Raw genomic sequence first — 18,109 nt, 5'->3', positions numbered from 1 at the left:
TTGTAGTATATATCTTGTAGTATATGTTTTATTTAAAGTAGTATATACATTTAACTAATGTATAGTCGTATACATGATTACATGTGTAATTTTGCATATGTGTATATGTTTTTTAAATTCTAATGTAGTATATACTATATATATAGTGTACATATATTGTGTGTATATTGTTTAACGTATTTAAAATGTATATACGTGGGTATATATAGTGTATATTGGAGAAAAAATATTTAATTTTTTTTAAGTTTTGGCCGAATTTTTGATTGGATTTGATCGGGTTTACACGGGTTGGATCGGGTTAGGTTTATTGGGCCAGTCCCGGGTTATTTCTAAAAATATTACTGTTGAGTCCAAAATCAGACCGACCCGTTAAACTTGGCTCGGATCTGGACCGGCCTACAACCCGATTAAAAGTGATGGGCCGGCTCTGGGTTGATTCGGTCCGGCCCAGTTAACAGGCTTAATTAGCAGAGAAAATTGAAGGAGATCGTGACATTGATGTCAAACATTAATAAAAAAACTATTAGGTTGATTATGGACTTAATTAATATTTTTAAATTTTTTTAATCTTTTTAAAAAACAAAACAATCCACACACCACTTCTCTCCAAATCAATTATCTCTCTTTCCCCTCTTTCTCCAATAGTTTGTCTCAAACTTTCCCCAACCATCAGTTCAACAAATTTCTTCCTTCAATCCCCGGCGACTTCAACCTCCAGCGACAAATAGTTTCAAGTTTTTTTTTACTTTCAACCGTCAATCAACGTGACAACATTCTTCGACGACAACAGTTTTGAGTTTTTCATCATCCCTTTTCGAATTTCACTAGTAAAAACTTAGGGTTTTTTAATTATGAAGAAAAGAGGAACTTCTCTTATAGTATTGATTAACAATTTAAATGTTTGCTACTTAAATTTGAAATGGAGACTAAAGAAAATCATAATTTGTAGTATTTCTTCTCTTCTTTGTTTGGAGTAAAATATGATTTTTTGTTGTTACTGTAGTTGTTGTTGTTGAATTATTGATTTGATTTGTTGGTGTTTGTTGTGTTTTTTGAATTTTATTTTTTATTGTTTGTGTTTGTACAAAAAAAACAACAATGTTGGTGTTGTTGGTCAATGCTGATGTTTTGTTGTGTGTGTTGTGTTGTTAGGTTGATTTGTTTTATTTGTGGGTTGTTGTTGTTCTTGATAAAAATGGTGTATTGATATTAAATAGTGATATTATTGTTGTTCTATTGACCAAAATCTTGCTACTGGTTTATTTTTTTATAACAGAAAAACTATCTACTTAGAACAGATGTACTATTTGTTGCATCAGATGAACCATTTATTGGATGAAATCCTAATAGCTATTCTAACATATGACATGTCCAAGACTTTGATATCATTCATCCGTTGTAAAAAATGACCCATCTGTTGGAAGAAATCTAAATAATTTGATAACAGTTCCAATAGATCACTCATCTCTTGCACCAGATGGATGATATGTTGCACAAATTAGTCATTTATTTCAATAGATGAGTGATTTGTTGGAAGAAATCACAACAGTTTTGAAACTATTTTTATTATTTCCAACAGATTACTTATCTATTGCAACAGGTTAGTTCTCTGTTGCAATAGATAACTCAACTGTTACAACAGATGAGTAATCTGTTGGAACTATTATTTTACTATGTTGTAATTGTTAGATTTTCTGTTAACTCCCTTTTTAACATTGTATTAATCAATTATAATCTTTTTTGTTTTCTCTTATTTTTAGATAATATGGCTTCCAAAAGAAAAAAAAGTGAATCAAGTCCAAATAAAGAAATAAGTGAAGCAGATAGGCTACATCCACCACTCTATGAGTTTACTGTACAAGCAATATATCAATTAGAAGCAGAAGAAAATAAACATGAGAAAGAGGAAAGTTTCAAAAGAAATGATCCAAATTTTAATAGCCCTTCCACTGAAGAGTTGGTCTAAACCTTCAACGTTGATAGTTATCCTGTGAAAATGCAATGTGATGGTTCCACATATTCAACTGGTGATTTTTTGGTAAAGTCAGCCATGAAAAACTCTTTTGATACCTTCAGAAAAATACTTCAAGACCAAAAATTAGATGCTTATTTCAGGGACAACTGCTTTGGGCAATATCTTGATTTGTCGGAGAACAACAATGCTCGTTTCTCAATGAATATGGTGTATGTCTTCTCAAGCGTAGGTTTATGTATGGAAATAAAAATAATATGGATGAGGTGTGGATAAATTACTGTAGCACGCCTGTTGGTGTTGGTTGGAAGGAGTTTGCCATAGTTAGTAGACTAAAATGTTATCCTCCTTCTCATTCTATACCTACTCTAACCCCAAAAAAGCACCCCACACACCAAAAGTCAAAGGCAAGTTAAGTGATGGTGATGACTTGTTGTCCGTTGTTGATCCAACCTTCAAAAACACAAATTTACTAGAAAAGTTGAAAGGTAAAAGACTTTCAAAGAAGCATAAGTAATCATTGTGTTTGATTTGGTTTGGTTTATACATAATATTTTTTGGGATGAGAGACATTAACATCAATAAACTAGTTGGTTTAATAAAGCTCTCCGAGGATCTTAAGGCATTTAACAACTATTCTTGTGGTCATGAAAGCTTCAAAATGGCTATCAAATATTTGTTGACTCTGTAACGTCAAAGACAATCAATTTATATGGTTTTCTGTGTACTTTCATGAAAAATATTTATTTTTTATCGAATAATGCTTTTGATTTATTGGCGTAATTTTATAGGCTTGGGCATTTAAAGCCATTTATTATATTGGACAACAAGTGAACTACCAGAAAGAAGTTTTATGCCCAAGAATCCTGAGATGATTGCCGGCCAAAACTGATAAAAAATAAAATTTCTTGATCTCTTCAACCCCCTGCAGAAGCAGTAAGTCTTATTCTAATTAAGTTTTTATTTTAATTATAATTTTTAAATGATTTAATCATCATTCTAATATATGTACTGATTTATTTTAGATTGTGCATCCATGGCTTGTTTCGACCAATCGAGAGTTGAAGATGTCATTTTTCTTTTTTTATGGTCTATGCAAACTTTATCGAACCCTAAGGTCATTGATAAAATAAAAAAAATTATTTGGAGTAATAACTATCATAAGAAAAACACTTTGGAAGGGTAGGCTATTGTTGTTGATGATGTTAGTGGTGATAGAGCTGGTGGTGGTGATAGTGGTAATGGTGTTGTTGTTGGGCTAATGATGCTCCTCTTGTGGTTTTTGAAACAACAAACCATTATGATCATACTAGTTTTATAGATTTTGCCCTTCCTAGCGAATATTGTGCATGGAAATGTCAAAACTATAAGGTGAAACATGATGGGGTTATTAATGCTATTAATACATTAGCTGCTTCTATATATAAATTGACATCTAAGAGGGGTGTCATTCCATCAAAGAGGATTCATATCAATACACTCCATTAGATACTAAGGCTAAGAGGAAAAGGAAAGAAATTTTCAAGGAATTATCAAGAATCTAAAAAGGCAAAGTTGCAACTCCTCTGTCTTTATCTTGCACTTTTGAGCAATATACAAGGGACACAGGAGAGCAACATGAGCTGAAGAAGGTGAATATTTATCATCTATTCTAACAAACAAACAAACTACCTATCTGTTTCAATAGGTGACACATCTGCTGAAAATTATCAAATAGATATAGACATCTATTGCAATAGATAACTAACATATTGCATCAGCTACATTATTTGTTACAACATTGTCTCATCTGTTAGAGGAAATCAAATAGGTCTTCCTACTATTTTAATTTGTCCTAACAGATGACCTATCTATTGCAACAGATGGGTCATCTGTTCGGACAAATTACATCAAGATTTCCTGCTGTTTTAATTTGTTCCAACGAATGAGTCATCTGTTGCAATAGATGGATCATCTATTGGAAATTATCATACATGTCTTCCTTCTATTTTAATTTGTTCGAACAGATGATCTATCTATTGATTACCTCTAAAAGATGAGTTATCTTTTTTTTCATTTATTTTTATGTTTGTGATTAACATTGATAATTCTGGCTTTTCAGGTGAATGCCATAGTAGAAGCTACTGCTGAATAGGATACTATCACATACTCGGTTGATAATCCATCAACTGTTTCCAAAAAGGAATAAAAAGTGAAGCCTATCAGTCTGAAATAACGAAAGAATTATCCTTTTGAAGGGTTTAACATCTCAAACGAAGCTCCAACAAAACTAACAAAGTTAATCAAAAACTATTCAGAATGGATTGTCGATGGGCTATTAAAGTTTCATGACAACAGGTACATAAATAATTTTTAAAGATATTGATTTATACAATTCTTCTTGTAAAAATATGACATTAACACATATAAATCATGGAAAAAATAAAATGACGAGCACTACAAAGTGAACCAATCGGATCTTGTTGTTGATATGTTTGACTTTGTTGTTGCATGTCCCAAAATAAAAAATTAGTTCTATTTGATGTCACATCCCCAAATTTGCTAGAATGATGAGGTTTATTCGGGTTATTTAATTATATCTCTTTATTACTTTTATTATTATGAAATCTGAATTTTTGATAATATGTGCAGCACATCGATGTCATTTTTTTTATTATCTCTAAAAGAAGGATATACAACAAGCAACTATTTGTTCAAAGTTTACATCAATAAGGCCTACGATAGGTATTATCAACAACAACTGAAAGTTTCCTGAAATGAGGAATATTTAATCAACATCATCAAAGGTCTTAGCATTCCAGCTGGCGTCCCTTGACATTTGATGGACGAAATGTACATTCCAATTAATTATGGTGGTGAATTCCATTGGGTGTTGGCTGTCATTGTTCTAAAAGAGAGTCACATCCAAGTTTATGACTTGATGTCGGCAAGGAGATGTTCTAGACCGCCATCTGAGATACAAAAGTAGGACAAAATATTGCCTACTTACCTTGAATTAAGTGGATTTTGGACCAAAAAATTCATACTAATTGGTCGACAATTAAATCATACCAGGATAAAATTGATAATTCATTTGATGTAGAATATATTGAAGGAATTGCTCAACAATCTAGTAGTACATGTAAGTATCTTGATTTAGTTTAACAAATTTCATAACTTTTACATTACAAGATATGTATTATCTGATTTTTAAAATAGCAAAAATTATGATCTTTTTATTGCCGCTTACGCTAAGTATTTGAGTGATGGATTATAAGTATCAAATGATAGACTTGATGCCCAATTACTCTATAAAAGACATGCTACTCTTTTATGGTATTATGGAGACGTGAAGGCTGAGAATCGGTGCATAAGCGACATTAAAGATCCACAACGATCAAAGACGAATTCCACACCACTAGATAAAGAACAACTGGTCAATATTGAGCAGATCTTTATAGCTTGAGTCGTGTCAAAGTAATAACCTCTCCTCTTTTTAGGAATTGTTGGCTTCAAAACTTAAATTGTAAATATTTATCATTTGTACCCATAATAAATTTTTTCATTTTATTTATTTGTTGATTTATTTAATATAATTTGTGAAGGATTCAATTTATTTTATTTTTTCATGAATTTTATTTTTTCCTTATATTTGAACATATTAATTGAAATGGAATACTAGATTAAAATATTACAATAGATAATGGACATATGTTGCAATAGATGACACATCTGGTGTAAATTATCAAACAGATTTAGATATATGTTTCAATAGATGGATCATCTGTTGAGACATATTAAAATCGAACTTCTACTAGTTTGTTGTTTTATTTGGTTCCAACAGGTGAACTATCTATTACAACAGATTGGTCATCTGTTGCAACAGATGGGTAATTTATTTCAACAATGGCTTATCTATTGGAAATTATCAAACAGATAGAGACATGTAATTAATAATAAATTCATTAAAGTTGAAATTGAACTTAATTAATGAAAAATAATTATAGTGAAATTAATTTTACTTATTAGCAACAAAAAAATGGTTTATTAAATTAGTTTTGAACAAAGGGATGAGTTGGGTTAAAATATTTCTCTTTTAAAAAAAATAGTTAAGATCAATTAAGACCAGATTAATATTTTCAAAACTTGTCATTATTTTTCTAAAATACAAATTAACCCCTCTAATTAATGTGTAATAAAAATGCAAGGGGTCAATCATTTCAAACCATTTCAACAGTTGAGAAGAAAAAATATTTTATCTTTTCTCTTTATCTCTCCTTTTTCTCTCTCAACAAATACAATACAATACAACACTCAACAGATTGCTCAACCCTTCACAACAGATCATTTTTTTTTCATTTTCAACCACATAGTTGTTATTTTTGACTTTGTAGGTAAAATAGTTTGAGAAGAGTTCTATATTTATTATTTTTTAAAAAAATTAGGGTTTTTTAGTTAATGATAAAAAAAAAAGACTTTTAGTTGTATTATCTTAAAAAATGGTTAACAATTTTGTGTTTTGATGCTAAAAAGGTAGAAAGAATTCGAGAAAATCCTAGTTTTTGTCATAGTGTTCTGTTGACAGTCATGAGGCTGTTAGTAGGTGTTTTGGGTGTTGTTGGTGGGTGTTGGTGGTGTTATTGGTGTTTTTGGCACTATTGGTGTTGATTTCTTATTTGTTTATCGTTTGGTTTTGTTAATTGTTTTTGTTTTGTTAATGTTATTCGTATTATTAGTGTTGGTAGTATTGGTATTAGTGTTGGTGGTGTTGGTAATGGTGGTGTTGGTATTGATGGTGTTGGTGGTGGTGATGTTTGTGTTGGTGGTGTTAGTATTGGTGGTGTTGGTGTTGTTAATATTGGGGGTGTTAGTGTTGGTAGTGTTGATGTTGGTAGTATTGATGTTGGTGGTATTGGTGTTGGTGGTGTTGGGGTTGTGTATTGCTCAATAGATTACACATCTGTTGGAAAGGTGAAAGACCTAATTCAATTTCATCTAACAGATAACCTATTTGTTGCAACAGATGGCCCATTTATTGCAACAAATAAGTCATTTGTTGGAAGTTATCAAAACAGAACTGCTATTGGTTTGATAACTTCCAAGTGATGACCTACCCGTTGTAATAGGTCGAACATTTGTTGGAAGATATTAAAAATAGGTCGTCCAATAGGTGGAACATCTAGTGGATCATCTGTTGAAATAAATTGAAACAGCTCTTCCAACAGATGACCCATCTGTTGCAACAGATGGATCAAATATTGGAAGAAATCAAACCAGTAATAGTTTTATTTTGATAACTTCCAATAGATGACCCATCAGTTGCAACAAGTTAGGCATTTGTTGCAATAGATGGGTTATCTGTTATAACAGATGGGTCATCCATTGGTATTTTTTGTAATATGCTGTATTTATTGAATTTTTGTGTTACTTTTTATTAAAATTATGCAGACATCAATTGTGATATTTTTGTTGTTTTCTCATGTTTGTAGATAAAAGATGTCTCCCAATTGAAAAGAAATTGAAAGTGAATCAACTTATGACCAACTACCAAAAAAGGCTAGAGTACAGATGGATTTGGAAAAGCTTCCTGAAGAATCTCTTTCAGGAAAAAGTGAAGGCAAACCTTCTATTTATAATGAATTAGAGGAAAGATATGAAAAAAAAAGTAAGGAAGTATAAAGTGAGGAGGAAGAAGATGAAGATAAAGAAGTACAAAGTGAGAAAGAAGGGAAAAAGAAAATGAGGAAGAAAATGATAATGATACATCATCGTTGGGACTTGAAGTTAGATCAAAATTATAGCATGATTCTGTCAAAACTATTAGTATTGATAGGTTTCAATTTGAGATGCCGCAAGATAATCTCATAAATTTAATTAGTGATTTTGTAGTTAAATCTCTTATGGGGAAAGGTTTTGATGATTTTAGGAAGATTATGAAGGAGGAAAAACTTGAGGATCATTTTAGGTTTAGCTGCTTTGGATACTTTCTTAACCTACCATAGGACAACGCTACGCGCTTCTAAATTTCCTTGGCATATGGCCTTCTCAAGCGCAGGATCAAGTATATGGGTGATGATAAAGATTTGAAGGAGTAGGAGAAGAAAATAGATCAAATATGGATTAACTACTATGGTATGCTGGTTTGTTTTGGCATTAATGAGTTTGCCATAGTGACTGGCTTGAGATACAATCATCCTAATGAACTTGTTTCCAAGATAACACCTATCAAAAAGTACAAGGCAAGCAAGACACCCTCCAAATCACCACCATCAAAGAAAGGCAAGACATTGTCCAAGCGACCACCCACCAAACCCAACAAAATAATAAATGGGTTGTTGGATATTGCTGGACATGGCTACAAAGCCAAAATATTGTTAGTTGATCTCCAGGATAAAAGCATTCCAAAGAATTAAAAGGAGAAATTATGCTTAGTTTGGTTTGTTCATTCCATTATATGAGCAACAAACATCAACAAGGTCATACAACATGAATTGTTGTTGGTTGCTCAGGATTTTGATAGATTCAACAGATATCCCTAGGGATATGAAAGCTATAGGTTGACTTTCAAATCTTTATTGACAAAACTATCCCCAAAAATAATTCGGCTATACGGCTTTCCATGGGCTTTCATGGTAAAATTAATCACAATTTTTTTACTCTTTTATTTATTTATATTGAATAATTATTCTGACCTTTTTTATTTGCTTCATGTTTATATTTTTAGGCTTGGGCATTTAAAGCCATTTCTCACCTCCGAAAGTAGGTCAAAGATTATCTGAATAAGGTGACTCATCCAAGGATCCTTAGGTGGTTGGCTGCAAAGAGCAACCCAAAAATAAAGGAGCTTTATCTCTTTAACCCTTCGGATGATGCAATAAGTCTTTTTCAAGTAGCATAATTTGACTTAAAGAAAGATATTGCAACAGTTGGTTAATTTGTTGCAACAGATTGGTAATTAGTTACAACATATGAATCATCTGTTGCAATAGAAAACTCAACTATTGCATAAGTTGTCTGTGTTAACATATTATCCAACTCACTGCAAATTATTATTTGATATATCTATTTTTATTTATAGATTGTGCATCCATGGATTGTGCCTACTGAGAAAGAGTAGGTAATGCTTCCTTTTGTTAGTCTAAGACTTATTCATACAATAAAAGACCTAATGGTGGAGTTAATAAAAAATGAATTGGTTAGACCAAGAGCCATAAGAAGAGTAGTTAGGGAAGGTCAGCCTCATGTTGAGGATCTTCATGACCAACCTGCTACAACATATTTGGGTTGTAATACTCTATATCCAGAAGACTCTGTGCATCATACGACTCATTTCTTTGAGTCGTACAAATAACATATAAGTGGCATGTTAAAATTGTATCCAAGACAGTGTGGCTTGGTAGATATTCTGTTGTAGGTATGAATTAACCCTTAGAAGTCGTCAGGTAAGGTATGAGTCGTATGGAGGTAAGTTGTAAGTTCATTAGTATAGACTCTCTGAGATTCTGTCCAAGCTATGAATAGGGGGCTAAGAGTCGTATAAAGATAATATTACTTGTAGGTGGGACTCGTATGTGGACCAGTGTGTACCCTCCTAGGTTCTACCAAGCTTGCGAGTCAAGAAAACTAGTCGTACCCTTCCATAAGATTCGTATGGTAGACTCGTAAAGATTGATGATCAATTTCTATAAAATTCAGCAGAGGGCTTTTTGGTCTTTTCCTCTTATAACTTTCTCCCACGACCTATAACCCTCAAAGAGGCATTATTCTCCTGCTCTTTCTAATTGATTAACAATATTTACCTCCTCTCATCTTCAAGAACATCAATATTAGAGTTCATCTCACACAAATCCATTCTTCAAGTTCCAAGGTTCAAAACTCTCTTCACAAGTCAAGAAAATTCAGGTATGTGGGGTTTATAAACAAGGTTATTCTTTCATCTTTGTGTCCAAAGTGCATGGTTTTTAAGATTGAATTTGTTTATTTTCAGTTAAGGTTCATACCCACATAGCCATACTCTTAAATTATAAAACTACCATGAGAATAAAAGCCTTAAATGCATCAAGAATTGTAAATATCCATGTTTTGACTTATAAAGATTCATATTGTGATTTAAATTTAATTATCTTGACTGGAATTGTTGAAAATTTTCAAGGTGATTATTGAACGTGAAGTTTTGTTATGAATTAAAGCATGAATTCTAAGTTCTAAGTACAAATATTGAATTTACAAAAAGATTATGCTCTTAAGCTCCATTGAGAAGTTTTATGACATGATTTGAAGTAAATATTGATCTCTTGATCCTAAGATAAGATATGAAATCCATAGTTGTTCATCTTGATTGTGATTTAAAGTAAAAAGAAACATAACTAGTTTTCATTCTATAAATCCTTATGCTATTTTAAGGTGGATTTCTTAAAGTATGAGCATATAACTATTCTGGGAGTAGTATTTAGAACCGAGAATGGAATGCAAATGAGCATATCCTAAATTCCTAAAACTACGAGACACCATAAGTTAAGCTTTTTCCCAATATGGATAAATTTCAGTGATCACTTAAGTTAATGTTCTATTCTGATGGCAAGGGTAGAACAGCTCTCCCCAACGTGGGTAAGATGTTAGACTCCATGGTAGCTCACATAGTTTATGTCGGTTAAAAGAATCTTCCATAAGAAAGAATAAAAGTAAAGCTTTTAGAAACTAAGTGTTATGGCTCACAAAGTTTACTCTTATGCTTTGTTATTCATGTTAATGATCTTGTAGTCTTTGTTTTACTCAAGTCCAAGGTGAGTCATTTACACTTAGCATGCATTATTTGAAAGCTTATATGTATATTTAGCTATCGTTTTACTTATGCATTCATCCCCATATACTCAGTAACATCCAGAGGTACTGACCCACATATATGTCAATGTACTACATTATCTTATAATGTAGGTTCGGGAGCTCTTTTTCAGCAACACAATTGACTACAAGCATCATCACATATATCCTGACTTTTGATGAGTCCTCATAGTTTGAGGACCTAGTTTATCAGACTCTTGTTTTTTGATGGAGTGTTATAGTTTCTTGGTTTCTGTTTATGTTCGGGTCGGTTGGGGTCTGTCCCAGTGACTCTCTAGTCAGTAGTAGAGGCTTGTCAGACTGTTTATGTTTTTAAGTTTAAAGAGTTATTTAAAGATTTCCAAGTTTAAGACTTTTAGTTAAGATATGAATTCATTTACCTTCAGATTCTAATATGATAGTTCACTTTACATATGAGTTTCAAGTGAAGTAGTCAATATGGGTTAGGGACTATTCATAGTCTTAGGCACCGTGTGACGTCCAAGGGGTAATTTTGAGGCATTAAAAAGTTAGTATCAGAGCCTAAGGTTATAAAGAGTCCCAGGGAATCAGACAATCCAGGTTACGTCGAGTATTGATCATGGGTATAAAGCGCGCTACATTTATGAGCAAGAGGCTACAAAACGAGTTAGGAATCATCATTTCTTTCATAATCTATCGTGCTTATAGTCGTCTCTATCTTTATTAATTCATTTTTGTACGTGACAGAATATGTCTCCTCGCCGAGCCGTCGCACGCAAAACCAGTGATCAACTACCACTACATGCTGAACCTCTCAATAAAAATATGTCTTATGCTGAATTTTGGGTTGTATTTCAAGTGTGGGACCAAGCGGTAAATGCCAATGTACAGAAAACCAACAGGCAACAATTCCACTTTAAGAAAATAGTAATTTAGCTACAGCCAGGATTCGGAACTTCATGAGGATGAATCCACCTGAGTTTCATGGGTCAAAGGTGGATAAGGATTCTCAAATCTCTATTAATGAGGTGAGAAAGATTACTCAGATTATGCATATCACTGAAGAGAAGAGTGTAGATGTTGCATTCTATAGGTTGAAGGATGTTGCTTATGATTGGGTTGTTATGTGGAAGAAAGGTAGGGGTGAAAAAATAGATCCTACGAGTTGGCAGGTGTACCAAAGTGCTTTTATGAACAGGTTGTTTCCATGTGAGATGAGAAAGTCTAAGGTAGAGGAGTTGATGAACCTGTTGTGGGTTCTATGACAGTGAAAGAGTACTGCCTTAAGTTCACTCAGTTGTCTAGGTATGCTCTAGAGTTGTTATCCGAATCTAGAGCTTATATGAGTAAGTTTATTATGAGAGTGTTTAATTTGGTAGTTAAGGAGTGTAAGACTTTCATGCTTATTAGGGATATGGATATTACTCGGTTGATGACTCATGCCCAACAAATTTAGGTAGAAAAGTTGAAAGAAAGAAAAAAGAGAAATAAGAGGGCTAGGACTGGACAGTTTGAGTATAGTTAGCCAAGATCTAGAGAGGGAAGCCGTTCGCAGTTTTAGGGCCATTCATTAGTGCCGGTGCCATCTTCAGCCAATATTCCTACACCCAACACCCGACAAAAGCAGTGGAGCAGGACATCAAATTCTAAGTCTTAGAATAATATAGTTGCAAGGCCTAGTTTCTTGATATGTGTAAAGTGTGGCAGGATCCATCTTGATGAGTGTTTGATGGGTAAAGATGGTTGTAATGGTATGGAAGGCTGGGCCACAAGATCAAGGTGTATCCATATGCTAAGCAGGAAAGTAGGTATGTTTGTCCTCTGACTCAGGTTACTAATGCAATAGCTCAGCTAGGTTACCCAGTCCCTCCATAGGGCACATCATCTAGATCAGGTGGCAGTCAGCGCCAGAATCGATTTTATGCTTTTCCATCCCATCAGGAGAAAACAAGTTCACCAGATATTGTCACTGGTATGCTTCATACCTTTCACCTTGATGTATATATATTGTTAGATCTGGGATCAAATCTCTCTTATGTAGGTGAGTTGGTTGTTGCAAGACGAGTCTATAAGAAGTGTCTTATCATTGTCCTTCATAAAGTAATACTAGTAGATTTAATAAAATTAGAGATGGTAGACTTTGATGTCATTCTAGGCATGGATTGACTCCATTCATGCTATGCATCAATAGATTTTCGCACCCGTGTGGTGAAGTTTTAGTTTCTTGATAAGGCAGTTTTTGAGTGGAAGGGTAGTTCTGTATCTCCTAAAGGTCATTTTATCTCTTATCTCAAGGCCAAAAGATTGATATCAAAAGGGTGTATATATCATTTAGTTCGAGTCAAGGATACTAATTCTGAAGTCCCAACAATTCAATTAGTCCGTGTAGTCAATGAGTTTCCTGAGGCCTTTCCTGAAGATCTGCCGGGATACTTCCGAATAGAGAAATAGAATTTGATATTGATCTACTTCTTGATACTCAGCCCATCTCTATTCCTCCATAGCTTATGGCTCCATCCGAACTCAAAGAGTTAAAAGAGAAACTTAAGGATCTATTAGATAAGGGTTTCATTAGACCCGGTGTTTCTTTATGGGCTGCTTCAGTCCTTTTCGTGTGCAAAAAAGATGGCACTCTAAGAATGTGTATTGATTATAAACAGTAAACAAGGTTACCATCAAGAATAAGTATCCCATTCCTAGAATCGACGATTTGTTTGATCAGCTTCATGGTGACCAGTGGCTCTCCAAGATTGACCTTAGGTCAGGATACATTAGTTGAAAATTAGGGCAAGATATTCCAAAATTTGCTCTCCGGATAAGGTATGGTCATTTTGAGTTTGTAGTTATGTCATTTGGACTGACTAATGCCATTGCATCTTTCATGGACTTGATGAACATAGTCTTTAAGTAGTACTTAGATATGTTTGTCATTGTCTTTATAGATGACATACTGGCGTATTCCAGGAATGAGGAAGAGCCTGCAGGCCATTTAAGAATAGTGTTGCAGACCCTCAAGGACCGTCAATTGTATGCAAGTTTTGGAAAATATAAGCTTTATTTGGAATCTATTAACGTCTTGGGGCATGTCATTTCAGGGGCTGGTATTCATATAGATTCTCAGAAGACTAATGCAGTGAAACACTGGCCTAGACCCATCACTCCATCCGATATTCGGAGCTTTTTAGGTTTAGCTGGGTATTATAGAAGATTTTTTGAAGGGTTATCCTCTATAGACGCACCATTGACTTAGCTGACCCAAAAGAAAGTGAAGTTCAGATGGTTAGATAAATATGAGAAAAGTTTCTAAGAGTTTAAGGATAGATTGAATTTGGCATCAGTGTTAGCTTTGTCGGAAGGGTTAGATGGATTTGCAGTGTATTGTGATGCTTTTAGAGTTGGGTAAAGTTATGTGTTGATGCAAATTGGGAGAGTGATAGCTTATGCCTCTAGGAAACTTAAGGATCATGAAAAGAATTACCCAACTCATGATTTGGAGTTAGTTGCTGTGGTTTTTGCTTTGAAAATTTGGAGGCACAACCTTTATGGAGTGCATGTTGATGTTTTCACTGATCATATGAATCTTCAGTATGTATTTTTGCAAATGGATCTAAATCATTATCAAAAAAGGTGGTTGGAGTTATTGAAAGATTATAACATGAATATGATCTATCATCCGCGTAAGGCGAATATAGTGGCATATGAACTAAGTATACTGTCCATGGATAGTGTGTCTCATATGAAGAAGGAAGAAAGAGAGTTAGCTAAAGAAGTGCATAGATTAACTTGCTTGGGCTTATGTTTGCTCAACACTAATAATGGGGGACTAGTAGTTCAGAATGGTTCAGAATCATCCTTGGTTGTGGAAGTAAAGGAGAAACAATGAAATGATCCCATACTTAGCCAGATATTGGAGGAAGTTCAGCAACATAAGGTTGAGGTTTTCTCCTAAAAGGAAGATGGTATACTTTGCTATCAAGGTAGACTTTGTGTTTTGAATATGGATGGGTTGAGGGAAATGATATTAGTCAGGGCTCATGGTTCGAGGTATCCCATTCATCCGGATGCTACTAAGATTGTAATATCCCGTACTTCTACCTAGCTTGAAATTATCCCATGAATGTAGAAACTTAAACGATGAATCCATTTTTTTTGTACATGCGTAATTTCAAAGATTTTTACTTTTGTCCTGTGGAAAATTAAATTAGCTTTCCAATGATACTAATTTCGTCCAAATCCGACATCGAAAGAGAAAGTTATGGCCAAAAAGTAGAAGGCAGTGAAAACCGCCCAGGTACGACGGTGAGAGCCGACGGACCATCGCCTAAGTAGTCGCAGCGGAGGCAGTGAGACTAACTTTTGCCTAAGAGTGATGGCTCAGGCCGACGAACTGTCAAGCTAGCGACGGACCATCGCCCAAGCTGTCGCAGCAGAGGTAGTGAACCCATATTCTGCCTAAGTGCGACGGTCAGGACTGTCGGACCATTAACCCAGCGATGGACCATCGCACCCACTATCGCATAGTTTATTCAGTTATTTTAAATTTATTTGTAAAAGGGTATTTTGGTTTTTTTCCAACCATTTTAACCCCTAATAATATCAGATCAGGGCTCCTAAGTTCATTATCCATCTAGAACATCAAATTAGGGTTTTCTCTCAAATATAGTTCCCAAGAACAAGAAACCCTAGGTGTTTAATTCTAAGTCAAGAATTCAATCCTCCATCAATCTTCAAGAAATCACAACCCAGATATGTCATGTGTTGATTCATCGGTCCCTTTCACCCATGAAGCTCTAGAATCTCTTTTCAAAATCCAAGATTTGTGTATTTATAAATGTTCATGTTTTAAATTGAATTGAAATTCATGTTCATGATGTTGTGGGGTTTTGATTCATGTTTGAAATTACATATTCCAATGATTGACCCATGCAATTTTAAGGTATATTTCTTAAAGTATGAGTAAATAAGTATTCTGGGAGTAGTATTTAGCACGGTTAAGGGAATGAGGATGAATGTATCCTAAATTCTTAGAAACTATGGGCCACTATAGGTTAAGCTTTTTCCCAATATGGATGAAGTTCAGTGATCACTTAAGTTAAGGTTCTATTCTGATGGCAAGGGTAGAGCAACTGTCCCCAACATGGGTAAGACATTAGACTCCATGGTAGCTTATATGGTGTAATACCCTATGATATTCTAAGCTTGGTTTAGTTGTATTTTCATGCTTAAGGGGTCCAAAGCTTAAAATTTTCACTAAGTGTTAAGGATATAGTCATCTTTCAAGACCCCAAAGCTTTATGAATTTTTATTTTGACCTTCTCGACCTTAGGATGTTAGTTTTTGAGTTGATTCATGTTTAGGGAGGTTAAAATTATCCCTCAGGAGAATTTTAGGAATTTTGGATAGAATTTGGGGCGTGTCTGGATTACGGAGACAGAATGCCCCTGCGATAAACCCATGATACATCAGTTTCTCTCATGGTGATAGGGTCCGCGGTGTATTGGTCTCTCCAAGAGAGAAGGGCATGGCACATTGTTTCCTTACTCTCAACTTCTTGATTAATGAGTTCAAGGGGAAATTAAGTTCTTTTCCCTTAATCCGATTCGTCCATAACACGATTTGGGGAATTCATAGGGGCATTATTTGCCCCTTTCTCTCAAAATTACTCATTAGAAATCCTCCTCCTTCCTAAGAAAAAAATCCAAGCTCTTTTCCCCAATAATCATAAGTTCAAGCTCCAAAGTTCAAGCAATTTTCAAGAACCTAGCTATTGAGGTTTGTGGGGTGTTCATCAATGAGTTCTTTCCACCCATTGAGCCCCAAAAAGCCCTATTTTAATTTTAAAAAGTAGAAATCTTATCTTACTTTATGAAATCATTCCTGAAGCTCAAGAAAGTTATTGATGATTTGATTACTAGATCTCCTACAAGCCATGTCTACAAGTGTTTCTAAGAGAATTAAACTATTTGATATTTTGGGTTGCAAATTTCCATGCCATATACCATTAATTTCTTGTCAAATCCCCAAATTATGAATTTAGCAATGTATTTAGGTTGTTTTCCTTATTTTTAATACATTTCCATGTTTCAGTTCATGCTTCTTAATTAATGGGTGAAATGTTTATGCTTTGGGTCTTTGAACCGTGATTTCATTCTACAGTTTTAAGCTTTGATAACGTATTTTATAGTCATTCAATTTTGGCAGGTTATGAACACTCGATACCTATGTGTTTTACATGATTTCATATTTTCAAGTAAGAAGCCAGCTAAGCCATGGACCTTATCATTATACTCAGATATTTATGATGATGCTGAGCATTATCAAAAATAATGTTCAGTTGAATTTAGTCCAGTTCAGTACCAGTGTTAGTTCAGTTGGGAGTAGGATTTATTTCTGAGCAAACCTAGGGATGGGGGCTCACCTACCAGAAGAGGATGTGACCTTTAGTAGCAGTCCTTGAGTCCTAGAACTATGTAGCCAACATAGGTTTAAGATGTCTTCATGCCAGTTGAGGGTTGACACATATCTCGTGAGAGAACCTTTTAGTAGAGGGTGACTCCTTAGTCCTTCAGGACACCACTTTAGTGGATCCACACAACCATTGTTAGTACCCGTGGCACGGTACTAACACCCTTCCAACTTGGGTTACAAGTTAGACCGCAATAAGCTCATATTAGGGCATGTTAGTTATATGATTCCTCCTATAGTCTCAGTATAGTAGTTAGTATATCTCAGTTTAGGTTGATTGACTAAGTGTACAGATTTTCAGTTATACAGTTATACAAAATTCAGTCTTTCAAATTACAAATTTTCTCAGAAATATGTTTTATACTTGGTCTTGCATTCTCATGCAGTTATGCTTAGTTATCTCCGAAATTTTAGTCAGTCCTTATATCTTATACTAGTACATTCAAAGTACTGACCGCATACTTTTCCTTTATGCTATGTTTTCTTATAACATAGGTTCGAATGCATAGTTTCCTGACCATTCTTAGACAACTTAGAGATACTTAGAAACAGTTATGGTGAGTCCTCTTCCATCGAGGACATGATGTGATTTTATAGTTATTTTAGTACTTCTTTAGGGCCAGTCAGTTGGAGTTATTTGGGGGTTTGTCCTATCAACTCCTCATGATGTTTAGATGCTTTCAGACAGACAGTCAGTCATCCAGTTAGATAGTTATTCAATTTATTTTAGTATTATCAGTTGTTTTGGACAAACAGTTTAGTTCTAGTACTTATCAGATATTCCAGACAAGTCATTTATATATGCATTTCAGTATTCCAGTTGATAGTATCTTATCAGCTTATCTTCCGTACATATTGTGTTATTGTCATTGTACTCAGTGCTTATGGCAG

This window comes from Capsicum annuum, chromosome 9 (genome assembly GCF_002878395.1).
Source record: "Capsicum annuum cultivar UCD-10X-F1 chromosome 9, UCD10Xv1.1, whole genome shotgun sequence".
Lineage (NCBI taxonomy): Eukaryota > Viridiplantae > Streptophyta > Magnoliopsida > Solanales > Solanaceae > Capsicum > Capsicum annuum.
The sequence above is the reverse complement of the archived record's forward strand: the minus strand, read 5'-3'. Positions refer to the sequence as shown.